We start from the raw sequence: 17845 nt of genomic DNA, 5'->3' as shown, positions 1-17845 counted from the left end.
ACTGGAAAGGTTGAGTAGAGAGAGGGAGAACTAGCATAATAGATGAAAACTACCTAGCATTTGGGTAAATTATTATTTTGATCTTTTAACATAGCATTGCTGGCAATCCTCACTGGCCCCAAACCTCCACATTCTCCTCTGACCTTGGCACCTGTCACTGCATGACCCAAGCCCAGACTGATCACGCTTCTGTCATCCTACAATGGCCACTCCTCTTCCTGTTTCCTAACCTGCCCCACAGGGTCTGATGTTCCTTCCTAAGGCTGCCCCATGGCCAGCTCAGCACTGGGCCTCAGGTCACCAGGCTTTGGAGGCAAGAGGTCTTCTAAGTCTTCTGGCTTCCGGCAACATGCTCTGTCCTGGAATCGGGACCCGCAGGTCCTGCGTGGGCTGTGTGGTTGTCTTCCTGTGTTCTGGAGGTGTTTGTGGAAAGAATATTCTGGGATTAGGGGATAAAGGTCAAAACTGTAATTACAAGAACATCTGTTCTGAGTGGAAAGAACACCAGGAGACATGCCCGCACAGTTCAGCACGCTGGATGTTCAAATGGAAGAGCCTGCTCTGGGAGCGAGGGCTAATGGATCCAGCGGTGAGGGAGGCTCTGCTTCCTGGTGGGAGGCTGCACTTGGGAAGAGGGGGGAAGGAGGGCAGAGTAGACAGAGTGGAGAGTGGGAAGGGAGTAACTGAGCACATGAAGAAGGGAGGAAAAGGAAGAAAGAATGAGTGAGGAGGGTGAATGAATGAATGCGCTGATGGATGAGGAAATGAAAAAATAAATCAGTAAAAAGTAAATCATTGAATGAATAAGTGAATGAGTGTGTGAATAAATGAAGAAACTAATAGTAAATGAGTGAATAAGTGTGTGACTGAGTAAATGAATGTGTGGAAATTGGGGAAATGAATAAATGAGTGAATAATGGTAAATAAATGAGTGAATGTGTAATTAAGAGATGAGGAAGTAAGAAATAGTAGGAAAATGAGTGAACAAGTGAGCCATTAGTTAAATTACTCTTCAGTTGGTGGCAAGACTGGAATTGGGCAGCAATAAGGGACCGGACCCTACTGTAGCTGGGCTAAGGGCAGGGTCTGCCCATGTTAGGAGGGCAGGAGGACAGGTGAAGTTGGAGAGTACAGTTAAAGCTCATCAGAACTAGGAAAACTATTAAAAGTACTGTATCTGATCCCCACTGATTCCCCCATGTCACAGATGGAGGCACTAGGACAAAAGGTAACAAAAAGCATAGAGATGAGGTACTTGGAAACAGTGTAGCCATGTTATCTTGGGCAATTTAAGTACTCTTTTTAAATTTTAGACTCCTTATCTGCAAAAGAAGATTGATAACAGAGGTATATTTTATTTGTGGAAATGTTACAAAGATAGATTTTCTTACTTTGGTTTGGGCACACGCAAGCAAATATGCAAAAAGGCATAAGCAGGGATTAGACGGGACATTTAAATATGCAGATGCAGACAGCCAGGGTGCAGGGAGCAAAATCACTGAGGCCCTGCATGAGCTGGGAATGGACTCTGAGAGCAGAGAGAAGCTACAGTGTTGACTTTGCTGGTAGAACAAGGCATGAGTTGAGCACCATCTGCTCTTTTCCCTGGACAGGTGAGAACATGCGGGTCAGGAAGTTTAAATCTCAGTCCATTTCAACCAGGGTCTCCCAAGTACTTGCTGGGTTGCCCACTGCTGAAATGCGGTTGTGCAAATACACTGCCCCAGGTTCTCTTGCATTCCCAGTAGTGGGCCCAAGAGAAAACCAACAGTACAACACACTGGGGTTGTGGTAGAAAGCAGGACCATAAAACTCCAGAGGGGAAAGTGTGGAAGATTAGTAGGTCCAGGAAGTCATTTGACTGTGGCTTATGGGTGAGACCTTGGGAGGGGATAAAAGCTTGGAGATGGTAGAGAGGGCATTCCAGACAGTGTGAGCAGAGAAGTGGAGAGATGAAGGACTCGGCACGCTGCATACATCTGTGGCTCTGCAGACTATGTGGCTGAGTACCAGCAGTTCCATCCGCTGAGGTTCAGCAGGCAAATCTTGGGTCATTTAAACCACTGTAGCTGTAGCACACAGAGTACAGAGCTGGGTACATTGTAGGGATTTTGTGAGCATTTGTTAAATGAAGGCATAGAAATGAAAAAGCGAAAGAGGGAGGAAAAAGAAGTCAAAGCTTTGGAACAGATTGGTGGGGCTGGCCAAAGGTTTAGAAACCTGCAGGAGAAGATGCCCCTCTGGGGCCCCGTGATGAAGCCCAGACCTGCAGCGTGCATATCTGGAATCTTTGGATGGAGGGTTGCTGTGTAAGAGAGGCCTCTTGAATTTGCTTCAGAATAAGACCGAGACAGGCTGTCACATGAACGTGACCTGGTCACAGATCCACCCTTCACTGTCACCTCAGTCTGGTGGAATCCCTGAGCTGTAACAGCCCTCAGTGATATTCCCTAACCCTCTGATTTTACAGGTAAAGCAGCAGAGGCTCAGAGAGGAGCTGCAGCTTGCCTTGCTGTGTGTCACTGAAAGGCACTGAGAATTCCCAGTCAATGCTAAGGAGTCCTGGAGTCTGTTCTCATACTGCCACCCGGTAGGAGGCTCCTATTCTCTCTGGCATCAGTTTCTCTAGATGAAATCCCTGGTCTATATTGAACCTTTGGATCCTTTCCACCAACCCATTTCATTTATTTGGTAAATATCCACTGAGTGACCCCACAGGTCATGCCTGGTCCTGGAGGACACCAGAGAGAAGGTCTCCCCTCCCGCCCAAGTCCTCTACCAGATCCCATATCTCAGCCCTCCATCAGACTCTAAGCTCCTTGGGGCCATATTTGGTCTTTGCACTTTCTTTATGGAGCAAAGCAGGGAGTTAATGCATAGATTAATTCATGTAGTGACTCATGGCAGGTGTCCCCAGGAGCACTAGTGGGAACCAGAAATATGGCTGGCCACTGCACAATGGCCAGAGTGAGCCATCAGAGAGACATAGGGCCTAGGGAGGCCCAGGAGATGGCCTAGAGGATGATGAAGGCTGGTGGGAGAAGGTGAAAGCCTGCAAGGATCAGAAGAAGTTACTCAGGGGAGGGTGAAGGTGACAGAGACAAAGGAAACAGCATGTACCAAACACCAGGGGCCCAAGAGCACCTTGTCCACTTCAGGAGCTAAAGCAATTTTTGCTGACTCTGGAGTCATAGATCGCCCCTCCAGGACTCCCAAAGGGGCACGTATTATCCACAATACCTAATAGCCAGAGCCAAGTACCAGATTATCCATTCCGGCAAGCACCTCCGACACCCAGGATCACTCCATGGACAGAGCTCGGGTACTGGCTCATGCAGGCCAATGCAGACTCTAAAGTTACTTCCCCAGGCTGCCAGTCAGGTGGAGCCATAGCCCCATGGATGGAGATCCAGGTCCCAGCCCTCTGGAGCCTGTGCAGTACCCTGACCACCTGGCCCTTGGCTTCAGCTCAGTGAAGCTCACCTCTTGCAGGAAAGAGCTTAAAAACTATGTTTCTGCTTTAAGCATTACTGTTGCTAAATTGGTTCTATGATAGCCAATGTGTAGCTTGGATGGGAGCCCTGGGGGGTGGGGGAAGGACAGATGGAAAGGAGAAGGGGCTCAGGGAACCCAGTTCAGGAGGCAAGTAGAGAGCCCAACATGTGGCCCAGACTCACATCTGCATGTTTGTATCCCAGATTTTAAGGGTTAAACAAAGGCCAAGTTATTCTTGGAGTAAGATGAGGAAGGAAATGAGGAAAAATGAGAAGAAGAAAAGGAGAAAAGAAAAAGAGGGAGAAAAGAAACAAAAGGAAGGAGGGAGGAAGAGAAGGAAAGAGGGAAGTAAGAGAGAAAAGGAAAATAAATGGAAACTATCACTTGATCTTAGACAAAAGGCTGAGAAGCAATAAAAAAGTAAATTATCACACTTTCCTTGGAAACAAGCATCATACATTATTTAAGCATCAAATACTGTTAAAGGAGAAGTGTCAGACTTCCAGAGCCCTCTGCATGGATGTTGATGGGTTACCATGGCTCTGAGGTTAATACAAGGAAATGACATTCTTAAGAACTCACATTAACCTGTCTGTTGTTCTGTGGACTGTGACAGTGCATTTTACATCTTAATGTCTAACCATTTATTTCACACCAAAAAGTAAAATTAAAAAAAAAGGAATTGTGTTTTTATCCCATGAACTGAGAACTCAATGCTGGAAGTTTTGCCCCCAGAAGCAGACTGTAAGGTGAAACCCCAAGCAAGCCCCTGGCAGACACCATGAGGAACCCCTATTCTCCCTCCATTTGCCCAGAGTCTCAGGGCCCTTCATGGATTCCCCTCTCATGTCCTCTACAGGCCTTTGTCTGGGCTGCTGGTTGTGAAAATGGTTATGCCATGGTAGTATGTAATACAAGGAAGGGCCCCAAGTGCAGGGAAAGGACCATGAATACTTGGGAAGGCCATAGGAGGGAGGGTTAAGCTCAACCAGCTTCAGAAAAGGAAGTATTTGACCTGTTCTGAAACGTACTCATTCAAGAAGTACTTCTTGAACACCTACAATGTGCCTGCCATGCACTGCTCTAGAACAGCAAACAAAACTGGTACCAGTGAGTGTTCCCTGTGTTCCTGGCTCCTAGAGGACAAATGCAGTTCTGCCCCAGAGGACTCACATTCAAGCCAGAAGACAGGCATTTATTAAATAACTACTTGGATAAATGTGTCATTACAAGGGCCCAAGGAATGGATGATAGTGGAAGTTTCCCTGGTATAAAGGCCCAAGGACGATTCACCCTAGAGGAGTCTAAATGAAGCTGAGAGCTGGAGAAGAAGGAAGTGCCTCCCAGAAGAGGGCAGCCTTTGCTCCTTGGACAGAATGTCCTGAAAGAGGACTGGAGTGGTTGGAGTTTGGGGCAGGGGACCAGATAGAAGGGGCTATAAGGTCAGCAAAGCAGGGGACAAAGTAGAAAGTTAATGTTTAAGAGCAATGGGGGGGCATCATTCCTCAGTAATTGGCACAGTTTCCAATGCTTTTCAGGCCCACCATTTTGGGTTGTAAAAACCAGCTGGTGAGATAGGATAGTCTGGGACTCTTGTCCCAGCTTAACAGACCAGAACATTGGAAGTTCTCCCCAAAATGAACCACTTACCTAAGATCACTAACAGTTGAAGGAGTGAAGATGAGGGCCTTGGTCTTGCTTCTTAGGGCTGGCTAGAGACACAGATGAGAGAAGAGGCTTCATGGACTGGCACACAGCAGAAGCCATGGTACAGTATGGCTGAGGGAACCGTGCGTGGTTTGGAGAGGAGCTCCCAGGTAAAAGGGCCCAGCACAGCCTGTCAGGCAGCAGATGCCCAGAAAATACCTGTTCCCTCTGTTCACCTGGAAGAAATGTTACTTTGGTCTCACATCCTCCCTTTCCATCTTCATCCCACCTACAATGTCAGTGAAGAGGAAAGTGAGTTGCTCATGATACTTACTCACATCTGAACGCTCTTTTCTAGCTCCAGATTGCTCCACTGGGAGACCTGCTTCTCCCTGCAGTGCAAAGAAACTGAAGAAGTCAACTTCCCAAGTTTCCTGCTCCTCTGCCCCAGTCCCTACTGCAATAGTCTATAGTGCTGTGGTCAGATAAAGTTCTCAGCAGAGAGAACTACTTTGGAAATGTACCCACTCAAGAAGGATTCCTAATATTAAAGGAATATTCATTCATTTTTCTTTCGGTCTCTCTAACAGTCTTAGGAGGTAGTTATTCATTAGGGCCATTTTCTTTTTTTCGGTCTGGGGATTTCAACACAGGGCCTTTGCACTAAGCTACATCCCCAGCCCCTTTACATTTTTTATTTTGAGACATGGTCTTTCCAACTTGATAAATTGCTCAGGCTGGGCTTGGGCTTATGATCCTCCTGATATCAGCCTCCTAGAGTACTGGGACTACAGGCATGTGCCATCATACTCTTATTGACGACCTTTGTTTTAAAAGGACTTGGAGGGATTGTTATTCATGGCAAAAATAATAAGCCAAAATTCAAACACAGAACCTCTCTGATCTCATAGTCTGATTTTCTTTTAGCTGCTTGACAATGGTAACATCTGTCTCTCTTGGCAACATCTTCTAACATTGCCAGCTCAACACAGCACACTTTTCTCTGTGTGGAGGCAAGTGATAGCCATCCTGAAAATAGGTTCAATATTTGTAGGGGAAAATCCTTTCATGGATTTAGGCTTTGGTATGCTTTGCTCAATATTCACCTATCTTCTATATCAACTTAAGGCTAATGGCTCTTCTTTCTTTCATGGAGAACACCTTTGATCTTCCCTGAGCTTTGAAGAGTGATTTTGGACATCTTCCTAGTCACTGGAGGGATGAATATGGACTTTATTCCACAAGTCCAACTTCCTGGGGAACTCAGAGCTCAAAGATGCAATCGCGTCTCTGTGGCATACCCACTAGATATTGGTAGATGAACCTAGGCAGTACTGAAATTTTGGCATCAGAATGGGCTAGAGGAATGTGACAGCTCCCAGCCTCTCATTTTCCCATTCTACTGGAAGGTCGTGTTCATTTGAGCTTTTAAACAAAAAATAAATTATTGTAATCCATTTGCTAATTATACCATGTGAAGTTCTAGACGCTGTAAATTGCAGCATGATATCTCTAGATGAAGTTTCTGGGCATTTATTTTTAGTGATTCGGAAAGAACTCAGTTTCCTAGAGGTTTCATCTGCAAGTCTAGGAGGGGACAGGAAAATGCATCTGCACAGCTCCTCCCATCCTGTGGCTGCAGTCAGTGCCCTCCTGATCCTCCTCTGGAAAAGACATGGTTTACAGTAGCTCATCTTGAAGGGCTTATCTATCTTCAAACCTCTAAATGCTCACTTACTGACTCTGGTAACTAGAATGTGTCCAAACATGAGCTGTTGGTGCCTAGCTCAACCTGGGAACTGTCAACAGCCACCACACCAACATGTCTTTGAGCTGTGGAACACAGGCCTTCAGAAACCTCTCAAGTTTAGGAGACATATTGTTGCCCTTTTCTCTCTTTATCTTTCCAGAGAGCAGAGAGAGAATGGAAGGATTTTATATTTATTTAAGCACCTACTATTTGTATAATACACTATGTGGTGCTTGCATGTGAGTGATTTTTGGATAATTTCCCCCATTCAAGGGTAGTGTGCGCCAGGCAACTGGGCTTGTTTAAGAAAAAAACTTAAGGTGAACTGGATGCAACTTCTACCCCCAAGGAGACCAGAAGAGAGGTAAAGCCTGAAGTGAATATATTGAAGTACTTTATGAACTGCAGCTTTAGCTATGAACATGAAATACCAAGAGCCATTGGAGCTAACAGAAGTATTTTGGTTTGGGATGGGGCTCCTGAGCTCATTTTGTGCTTGCTGGGTGGAGGGAGGGGTGGAGTATTTCAAGGATAAAGAGATATTTGAGCCAGTCTTCATGTGTAAATTGGATTTTAAAATGTGGGGATTGGGTAAGGGAAAAGGGACAGACCTGATTCAGTAACCTTGGAAACTGTCCTGGCTGGATCATATGATGATTGTCCTTGACTAATCACACATCCTCAGATGCCAAGAAAAGCACAGCCCTTCCCCAAATACTAATACCTTCTAGCAAATTTTCTTCAATTTTGACCATAGTATGACATATTTTTTTCAAAGGGTAAGCATAAAAAAATCTTTTGGAACAATTCCTTTGTTTTGATGCTTCTAGTATTTAGATTTCTGGACAAACAACCGTCCACCATATTTATGTAATTCTTGGGTGGGTTGATGGATGTGTGGTCAGATGGAGATGACTGGATGGTTTAGGATTCTCAGAGAGCTTCCACAGCAAGAAGATGAGAACAGTGACAGGAACCTGAAGGGCTTTATAGGAAGAGGGACATTAGAGCTGAGATTTAAACAATGAGAAAAGTTTCCTCCCCACACAGTCCAGATAAAGGCTTCCATTCAGAGAGAAGCATGATGGGAGCATGAGAAGCACAGCACTGTGGGATAGCGGTGACCACAGAGGCCAGGTCAAGGAGGGTCACAGGAGGGAGTGCGATGGCTGAGCACATGAGCTCAGTGGATTGCAGTTTGAATCTCAGCTCTGCCACATACTAGCTAAGCAATTTTGGGGCCAATTAAATAACTTCCAAGCTTCTATTTTCTCATCTGTAAAATGGGACTATTAATAATACCTACCTCAGGGCTGGGGATTTAGCTCAGTGGTTTTGCCACCTGCTGCACAAGCGCAAGGACCCAAGTTTGATCCCCAGTACCAAAAAAAGAAAATAATAATAATAATAATACATACCTCAGTATTGTGAAGATTAAGAGAGATAAATTTATGCTTAGCACAGTAATTGATATGAGCTTAGTGTGCACTTAATAAATGATAGTTTGTGGTTATTTTATTAAAACAAGTCTAATTAAGCTATGAAAATGTCTGTTCAAACCACAAAATTTATAGACGAGCCAGAGAAAGTCCTTGGAGGAAAGGGAGAACGGTCAGGAATGACTGGCAACGTGGATGCTGAGACAGGAGAGTCACTACTGACAAATAACCCAGACAGGCCACCACAGATTAAGAAGTAACATCTGGACATCATTGTGATCTTAAAGAGAACATTCTAGGGCTTAAACCCAGAGACTTGTGAAGAATGTGGGAGTGGAAGAGGTGGTGATTTCCACAACTCTTTCAAGAAAACTCTGAGAAGGAGAAAAGGAACTTGGGCTAGGATCAGGGACAAGGTCATGGGAAGGGCTATTTGATGGATGAAGATTATGGAAATTCAGCACAGTTTTTCTCTGCTTTTCTAAATCAGTGCCCCATTTGGTAAACAGAAACATCATCTTTCTTTCAAGACTGATATTTGAGTACTTACCACCCAACACCTAACCCTGGTGCCTTTCAAGAATTATACCTGCCAAAAGATTTTGTCTGAATTTACCTCCTCTAGTTCTATTTTTTAAATGGTAGGGAAATGGTAGTCTTGTAATAAAGCAGGTAGGAAATGAGGGAGGCACTGCAGGTGGAGCAAAAGGACAGTAAGAAGACTTCCCTAAGTAAGATCAAGTCTTGGAGGAAGAAGGGGTCAGGAAGAATCCCAGAGCTCTGGAATTGAGAGTGCAGTGAACAAGCACACCACCTGGTTAACTGCTACATCTCTCCTCAGGAAGGGTCCTTGTCCCACTGCCTAGGTGACACTACACACATCTTCTAAGACAGATTTATTGAGACCAAATGACAATTATACTCACTATCTGGAAACTTCCCTAATGCTTTATAAATGTAGGATGTTATTAATATTTTATAAGTAACAGGGGCCGGGGATTTAGCTCAGTGGTTCCTCTGCTTGCCTCAAAAGTACAAGGTCCCGAGTTCGATCTCTGGTACCAAAAAAAAAAAAAATTATAAGTAACAGATAGTGTGCCTCAACCTCTTCTTGTACACTCTGTTTTTGTCACCCTGACCTCTGTGTCAATGAGTGTTATTTTAAATGGCAGGTGGGAACTGATACATATTGCTCACTCCCCCTTCCAGATGAGGAAATGGAGATGCAAAGGGGTTTGAAAATAAACTAGCCCAAGATTACACACAACAACCAGGGAATGCAGTCCTCTCTAAGCACACATGGAACATGCATAAAAGTTGGTTTCCTCTTAGCCATAAAATATGTCTCAGTAAATTTCAAGGAATCAAAATCCCACAAACCACATTCTCCTACCACAAGGTAATTAGGCTAAGAATCAGTAACAGGAAGATGAGGGTTTTTTTTTTTTAATTTTCTATTGTAATGTCTTTACAAAAACACTGCTAACTGACTCATGGGTCAAAAAGAAAATATAATAGATATTATAAAATACTTATTAATGAATGATAAAAATATTAAATATCAAAAGTTATGGAATACAGCCAAGAGGACACTTAGAGGGAAATTTATGACTTTCCATGGTTATATTATAAAAAGAGAAGGGCTGAAAATTAATGAATGGGCTAAGGGTCCAATTTAAGAATGTCAGTAAATGTAAATAAGTCAACCAGCACAGAGCTGTGCAATTTAAGTAGCAGAGCCAAGGTTGGAGCATAGACATAGCTGACCCCAAAGCCCTTGCTCACTTCCCCACATTATGTGCCTGTTTGCTATTTCCCATAATGTGCTCAGTGCCTAGAAATTCAATTCCTCCTAGGAATCAAAGAGATGAACTGACAAGGTAATTCCTTACATCACAGGTTGATGAGAAATCTCACATCCATTCATCCATCCTTTTACTTGCTTTTTCACTAAGTTTGTAGTGTGTATTTGCTATGTGCTAGGCACTGTGCCGCTAGCTGCGTTCATTGCCTCTTTCTTCTGAGTGTTCAAAAACCAGCCTTCAGCCTGGGGCAGAGCTAACGCTGCAGCTGCTACTGCCCACCTCCCAGCCCAGCTCAGCCCACCCCCAAGCTGCCTGCCTCTCCTTTGCTGCTTGTCAGAACAGCATCCTCATCAAAAATGACTGATTTCTCTCTTGTCTCTTCCAACAGGTAGACTGAAATTGCCATGTGTCCAAATTAAAATTGCATACTTCAAGGATTATTTGAAGGACTATTCTTAGACCCTTTTAAGAAGATTTAAAGAAAAGTGAGTTGATTTTTTTTTTACACTTCAGAGAGTATTCATGATTTAAGTTAATATTATGGGTGCTTTTTTCTCTACCTCTTAAATATGCACTAATAGGTAGACTTTATCTCCATTTATTTTATAATAAAGGGTTTTTTTCCAAAGAAAATGAACAAGGAGTACAGAATTACTGCTCTAATGATTTTCGTATATTTCAAAGGCTGGTGGAATCTTAGAGATAAAAGGGTCTTAGAGGCATGAACCATTCTCTCCTGGATGCTAGAGACCCAGAGCAGTATCCTGTACATCCCTGGACTAGGCTTGGAAAGCTCCAGAGACTGGTGGGAAAGTTTAAGATTTTTAGAGCTTTCCCATTGTGTGGGTTTGAAATCCATTTCTTCTCTCATCTTCCCAGGCCTCTTTTTTCTCTGCTAGGCAGTCCTAAAAATGGCTGTCCTTCCTTGAGATCTTTTCTTATTCTTTGTTCTTCTAATAACCTCTCATAAGTTGGTTTCAAGAGCAACTCCTGCCCTGCTCACCTTCTTTCCAATCTAGTTAATGTCTTATTAAAATATGTGACAGACTGGATAATAGCCAGAGCACTGCCACTGTACTTTGCCCCAGTAGGAAAAACCCAAGGAGCAGGACTTCTAGGGCTCTGGTCCCAGCTCGGTCCTTGGTTTGCACCCAGGAAAGTCACTTTGTTATGCTGAACTCAGAGAAAACAAGGAAGGCAGGATGAGATTATCGGTAAGATGCCTTTCACCTCCACAAGGCTGGTTTTGCTGGCTCAGGGTAAAGAAGTTCTTGTTTCTCACTGTCTCAGGCACTAGAATGAGCCAGGACTCGGGGGTCAGTGGGACCTAGGTCCAGTGACAGACCTATCACTTGCTCAGTGTGTGGCCATATGCTGCAATTTCTCATATCTGAGCATCTATTTTTGCACTTGTGAAATAAGGCAGATAATTCACATTGCAAAGCATTCGTATGGGGCTATACAGAGAACACCTAGTACCTGCTACATAGGGAATGTTCAGTAGATGGTAGTCCCTGTGTATTATATGTAGTAATGAAACTACTTGACTTTAACTGGAAGAGAGGACAAGAAGTGATAGTGACATCAGTAACAGAGAAAAGAGAAGATATGAGCTGCTTATTATGGATAGGAGAGAAATGTACACATCCCATAAACTGTCATACAAACACAAGCCTAACCTCAGAAAGTGCATGAGGTTAAAGCACTATTTCTCAGAATCTGACAAGGAGGGATTGGTTGCTATGGAAATATACAATTACAAGGGAAACTTTGCACATATGTCTACATAGCTGCACAAATTCTACCACCCACTGGCTGTTGCCACAGCTCCAGTCCTGGGCATCAAGGACTGCCATTCCTGGAATTAAGTCCTAGACCCACAGCCTTGGAGGGACTTGTGAATCATCACATATTTTTATATGTGTTCAGAAGGCTGGTTGGAGCATCAGATGAGAGATTACATGTGAATGAGATCTGTAAACTGCAGAATGTCCCATACCTTGGCACGCCTTTAGTCGTGCATTATGGACAGTTTTAATACTTTGGAAATCAAGCAAAATGTAAAACTCAGATAAGCTGAGTGTGTAATGAACCAGTACTGTCCAGTTTACAGGTTTCTGAATGAAACAGCAGTGTGTGTGCGTGAATGTATGTGTCTGTGTGTGAGCACTTGTGTGTCTGCGTGTGGAAAAATCTCCAGCCCTTTGGATGTGGTCACTGTACACAATGCCTGACTCCCTCTAAGGAGTATAACACAGGAATGAAAACAGAGGCCCTCGCATCAGTCTACCTGGCTCTATGACTAGCTCTGTCATCTGACTAATTCTGTGAGCTTGATCCACCTATTTGACAAGACTGGCACAGTATTTACCTAGGGTCACTGGAGAAGACTACTCTGAGGAATTGGGAGGATGTGGTAGGGAGTCATCCCTTAATACTAAGAAAGCACCCTGGCCAAAGGTGAGCCCTTCTCCCAAGCTGAATGGCTTTCCTCAGAGTTTAGGGAATGTTGTCTTGACTTGCTGAATAAAAACAACCCTGAAGGTATCTCGGTTCCTCCAGACTGTTCCCCTGAGGAACTTGGTCCCTGGGTAAATGGAGAACTCTGTGGGCAAACACCCTTGTAGTCTGCCAAGGGGCTCATTCCAGAAGTGTCCCACCCCTGGGTCATCTGTCCACCTCCCCTCCATTAATCTGGGCTGTTGGATGGGCAAATCTTAGGCTCAAGAGAATTGAAAACTGTTGTCATTTATGATCTGGAACAAATTTTTGTATTAAATAGAGCTGATATCCTGTTCTGTGTTTGAGGCCAGCTTTTGACTGTAGGTACAAAGGTGCTGATCCTGCCTGACTCCTCTGTGATGCCACTGGCCAGAGATTCCTCTCTCAGGAGAATCCAGACCTAGGCAAGACTACACAATTGTACATTGCAGTATCTTTCAAAGTGTGGGTTATGATCCATTCATTAGCAGGTCATGAAATTAACTTGGTAGTTTAAGGTCATCGTGTGTTAAAGTGAAACAGAGTAACCCAGTAACCCATAGAGTGGATGAAGATCAGAAGATCGTATATATATATTCCCATAAATCAGCAAGGAAAAGACAGACAACCTCATAGAAAAATGAGCAAAAGACTCAAACAGATATTTCATATCCAAATAGCTGATAAGCATACAAAAACATTACTACTCTTCAGGAACTCCCAAATTAAAATCACAGTGAAATGCCACACACAGCCATTAGAAAGGCTACAATGAAAAAGAGACTTTATCTAGTACTGGCAAAGATGTGAAGCCACTGAAACTCACATACTCTTGCTGGGTAAAATGGAATTTGGTGTGATGACTTTGGAAAACTGTTTGGCAGTATCAGCTCCAGCTGAGCATATGCATAGCAGCACTTCCATGCCATGATGTATTGCCTGTAAGATACACACCCAGATGTGCATGAAAATGCATGGCCATCAGCAATGGAATGCATAAACAAAGTGTCACATATTCACAGTGGAATATTGTACCTTATGATATTGATGACTTCGCTAACATAAAATTGAAAGAAAATCCAGGCACAGAGAAGCTTTATGGCTACTTTTTATAAAGTACAGAAGTAGACAGGACAGATCTATGTTGTTAAGAAGTAAGTCCAAGTAATGGTTACCCTTAGAGGAGGGTTTGGTACATTGGAATGAGCTTGAAGTTCCAATGTTACTAGTGTTGTTCTGTCTTTTGATTTGGGGACAGATTACATGAGTGTTTCCAATTTGTGAAAATATATCAAGCTGTTCAGCTGTGATAGGTACCCTCTATTGTACTTATTCCATACTTCAATAAAGATTCAAAAATTAATGGAATAGAGGAGAAAATCCAGCAGTTGTGGAGGTTACCATTAGTAAGTGAAACTTCAGTTACGTGTCTGTGTTAGCAAATGCTGAGTTGAGGCATCAAATACATTTCTTATTGTGAATCATAGGCAGAAAATTTGAGCTGCTGATTTAATCTAAATCTCCCACTTTCAGGTGAAGAGACTGAGCCCCAAAGATGAGGAAATTAAGAGCAGAGGTAGGAGAAACACAGAGTTAGAAAGAAGCTTCTAGGCCTCCTGCTGCTACTGACATGGGGCCACAATTTTCATTGTTAATGAGAATGGGCTGGTTGCTACCTTTGTTGTGCCCAGATCGCGAGGTCCCCAAAGACCACCAAGGAACCGATTCCGATGCAAACACATGAGGGTCATTTATTCAGGCTCAAGCAGGGACTCTCAACTGTCACTGACGCAGCGGGTCAAGATTGAGAGCCCTGACTCTAAAACACCAGGGGTTTTTATAGAGGTTACAGCAAGGCGCGGGGTTTTGAAAAGGCGCGGGGTTTCAAATCACACGCAAATCACACAATTGGCTAGCATTTAGCAAGTTTTGAAACTTTAAACCTAATTGGCTGGGCCTTGCGCGCTGAACTGCAAACGGCTGCTCAAGTCATCAAAAAGAACATCTGGGATACTGGGGTATTGGGGTAACTACTGATTAGCTGTTGCAGGCCATGGAGAAGAGCATCTGGGACATTGAGGCAGCTACCAATTAGCTGTCGCTAGGCTAGTTGCTAGGGGACTGCTGAACATTATCACAGGCAGGTGGCCAAAGTGCATCTTGTGGTTTTTCTCGGAACTAGAATTTATGTCCAGGCCACCTTTACTCTAAAATGGGGCCAAAATTTTAAAATGGAGTCACTCAGGTCTCACACCTTCAGATGAGGTGACTCAGCCTGGCACCTTGGTCTCTGGGAAGCAGCCCTGTACAGGGAGCAATTGTTTTTCCACCCACAGACAGCAGACTCGGAAGCCCAGCTACCTCTGCAGTGGTCTAGCTCCAGCACCCCAACTCCCTTCCTCCTCTGTCCTACCACTCCTCTCTAAATCTGCTTCCCTCCAAGCTCCAGAAAGCACCATCATGTTCAACTGCTCTTCCAGTCATGTAAAATGAATGTCCAGACGAAGTTGTATGATGACCATAGAGGCTGGAAAACTAAAGAGAATGCCAAGATCTGACAAAGTATGTTTCCATCCTGGCTTTGTACTTTTGTTTTGTTACAGAATTGTGAGTGTATTCATCAGGCCCCTTCTGTGGGCATCAGGAGGCTGCCAGGCTCCAAAAATACAAGAAGTCTCCAAGGCAAGATGGAGGCCTATCTGTCAGGCAGAGCTTTCCCAAAGAGGGAAATGTCCAGATTTTAAAATACAAAGACTCAGCTGGGGCCTCAACGGGGCCTGAAACCATCTTAAATAGGAGGGTACATATCACCAGTGGCTTGCCAAACCTTTTGACTATGTCCCACAGAACAAGATACATGGGATCTCTTAATTTAGAACATGTTCTCATCACAGTAATACATAGAGGAAGTTTGAGATATAACAGCCCAGGCCTCCAGGGGAAAATCTTCTAGCCCCACCTGGGGTTAGAGAGCCAGAAGGCCCTCAAAGAAGGTGTCAAAGAAGCCAAGAGGCTTGAGCTAAGCATTAACAAAAGGAAAATCATTCAGATAAAATTGCTGAGGATGAGTCACTAGCAATTACAGGCTCTGAGAAGGCCTTCAGGGAAGATGCAGGAAATAAATTTCCCAAACTTGCCCCAGAATTTCTTTTAGCCTGCCATTCAAATCCCTCTGTTCTTCAATGGAAAATTCCATCCTGGAGAAAGGCCTGGAGCCTGGTTTGAAGCTCTAAGGAAAAAGAGAGCACAGGACTTCCTGGAGGAGGAAAATTTTGCTCACATTACATAAGGCACAATTTGAGCCTGGCATAGTAAGTGCATAGGTAATAAATTAATTAAGAAATGACTGTTACATTTGCCTGCTGAGAAAAGTCCAGAGTTCCCAGAAGGGGCTGGAAAATACACATGACAATGTCACAGTAGTGTACCTTTTGGCAGTTTAATGTAGAGTCTCTATATACATACTTTCTTACTTGCCCTCCTTTCTTAACTATTTGAGAAAGGGCAACACTAGGCAGCAACAGCAAAGTGCTTAAGGACAAATATACTAGAGCCAGACTGCCTTCATTTGAATCCTAGCGCTATTATTTCATAGCTAGTTCCTTGGATAAGTTGTCTTACCCTTTCTGGGCCCCAACACCTCTATCTGCAAAAGTAGTGCCTAGCACAGTATCACCCAGGATGTGATTTGTCTCTATGGGTTGGTCCTTAGAATGGGGCCTGGCTGGAGACAAGTAAAATGCCAAGCCTCATTATTGGCTTCTCTCCAGAGCCATTATCTGAGTGCCTTCCCAGTATTTCCTGCAGGTTGACTCCCCAACTCCTGTACAAGGTGATCTACAAATTTGTTTTCCTCCCATGAACATCAGGAGGGCCAGGTTGACCTGTCTTCATTTTCAGTAGTCAGGGCTGTGTGAGGTGAGGCCTAGTTTCCATTCCCGGTTATTAGTACTAAGCCACACTGGCTGCGCGCGTATCTCTGAGGGACTCTAGTACATCTATTATTAATTTACTACAAGCAGTTGCTGTGCTTTCCAGAAAAGCTTCTTCCTACAGATGTTTTTGAAGGCTGCATAAAGCTCTCTTGACCTTAATGCTTTTCACGAGGCATGAAGGGAATCAGTCCTTCCTGCTCTGCTCTCCCTGGGGGAGCGGGCAGTTGTGTGAGCAGTGGACATGGGGTACAGATTGGAGCCAGTGAAAACCTGTCCTTTACACCCTTACTTTCAGCCCCACACCTGGTTTTATGCACAGAAACATGAGTATCTTTCTTGATAGCACCCTTTATTATGATAGCTGCATATCCTATCAGTCACCAAGGTAATCCCCAAAATGTCTTGAGTCCAATCCCATCTCTGTCCACCATCACTAATGTAGACCAAGCAGCTGTCTTCTCTGGTCTCATCTTCCAAGTCCCAACTTCCTGACCGCTAACCTAAATTAGAACTCTTGCTTTATGTTACCCTCAGGCACAAATCACTTTTAATCTTTGTATTAGCTGTGTGGGGTCTGACTTCTCTACTAGACTATAAACCCATGAGGGTAGGCACCATGTTCTATATTAGTGTTCAACAACTGTAAATCTCCTCCCAGCCATCACAGACAAGAGTGTTCTCTCCCTCTCTCCCTTTCTCTTTTCTTTCCTTCTCTGCTTTCTTCTTTCATTGCTTTCATTTTCTTAGGTACAGTAGAAAGGGGACTAACTGGTATGGTATGCATACTTGTAATCCCAGCACTCTAAGAGGCTGAAGTAGGAAGATCACAAGTTCTAGCCCAGCCTGTGCAATTTAGGGACTTAGCAAGATCCTGTCATAAATTAAAAATTTAAAAAGATTTGGGGATATAGCTCAAGGTGAAGGCCCTGGTTTCAATCCCCAGTTCTTTAAAGAGAGAGAGAGAGAGAGAGAGAGAGAGAGAGAGAGAGAGAGAGAGAGAGACAGAGAGAGAGACAGAGAGAGAACAAGCAGGCAAATGATCAAATTGTTTTCCCTAGAGGAAACTCAAAGCTTACTACGGGAGAAGAAAAAAAGGCAGGACTTAAAGCCCCTCAGCAGCCATCCTTGATCTCTTGTAGACACTGGAAATTTTACTTGAGATTCTCTTTATGGAAAATGAAAAGTAGTTCTTTTGTGATGAAAGATTGGGACAAAATTGATCTGTTCTTATAATCTCATTTTTCTAGAGCAAAAATGTGCCAAGTGCTTCACATATGTTCGCTCATAAAGAAG

General features: G+C 43.8%; 1 protein-coding gene and 1 long non-coding RNA gene across 31 annotated transcripts in view; one reads left to right on the top strand and one right to left on the bottom strand.

Moving 5' to 3' along the window:
- The window catches only part of Tenm4 (teneurin transmembrane protein 4), a 2854999-nt gene that overhangs the window by 2401598 nt on the left and 435556 nt on the right, over nt 1-17845 (top strand). For 8 of the 30 annotated variants that reach the window (XM_087211386.1, XM_087211382.1, XM_087211388.1 and 5 more), the window contains one exon: nt 10525-10621. The exons of 21 other annotated variants lie outside the window; for them this stretch is intronic. The gene's annotated coding sequence lies outside the window, so the exon portion shown is untranslated. Of the gene's footprint in view, nt 1-2470; nt 2591-10524; nt 10622-17845 lie in introns of all 30 variants that reach the window. One more of the 30 variants, XM_087211384.1, reaches the window with a different exon arrangement.
- LOC110346700 (uncharacterized) overlaps nt 1-17845 on the bottom strand; it is a 52851-nt gene that overhangs the window by 13907 nt on the left and 21099 nt on the right. The window contains exons 2-3 of the long non-coding RNA XR_002390908.2: nt 5477-5534; nt 5146-5378 (exon numbers count right to left, since the gene is read on the bottom strand). This is a non-coding gene — a long non-coding RNA (uncharacterized LOC110346700). The remainder of the gene's footprint in view (nt 1-5145; nt 5379-5476; nt 5535-17845) is intronic.

This window comes from Heterocephalus glaber, unplaced genomic scaffold (assembly GCF_053883595.1).
Source record: "Heterocephalus glaber isolate CG9 unplaced genomic scaffold, H.glaber_assembly_v1.0 deba00001428, whole genome shotgun sequence".
NCBI lineage: Eukaryota > Metazoa > Chordata > Mammalia > Rodentia > Bathyergidae > Heterocephalus > Heterocephalus glaber.
This window is presented reverse-complemented; position numbering and strand designations above follow the sequence as displayed.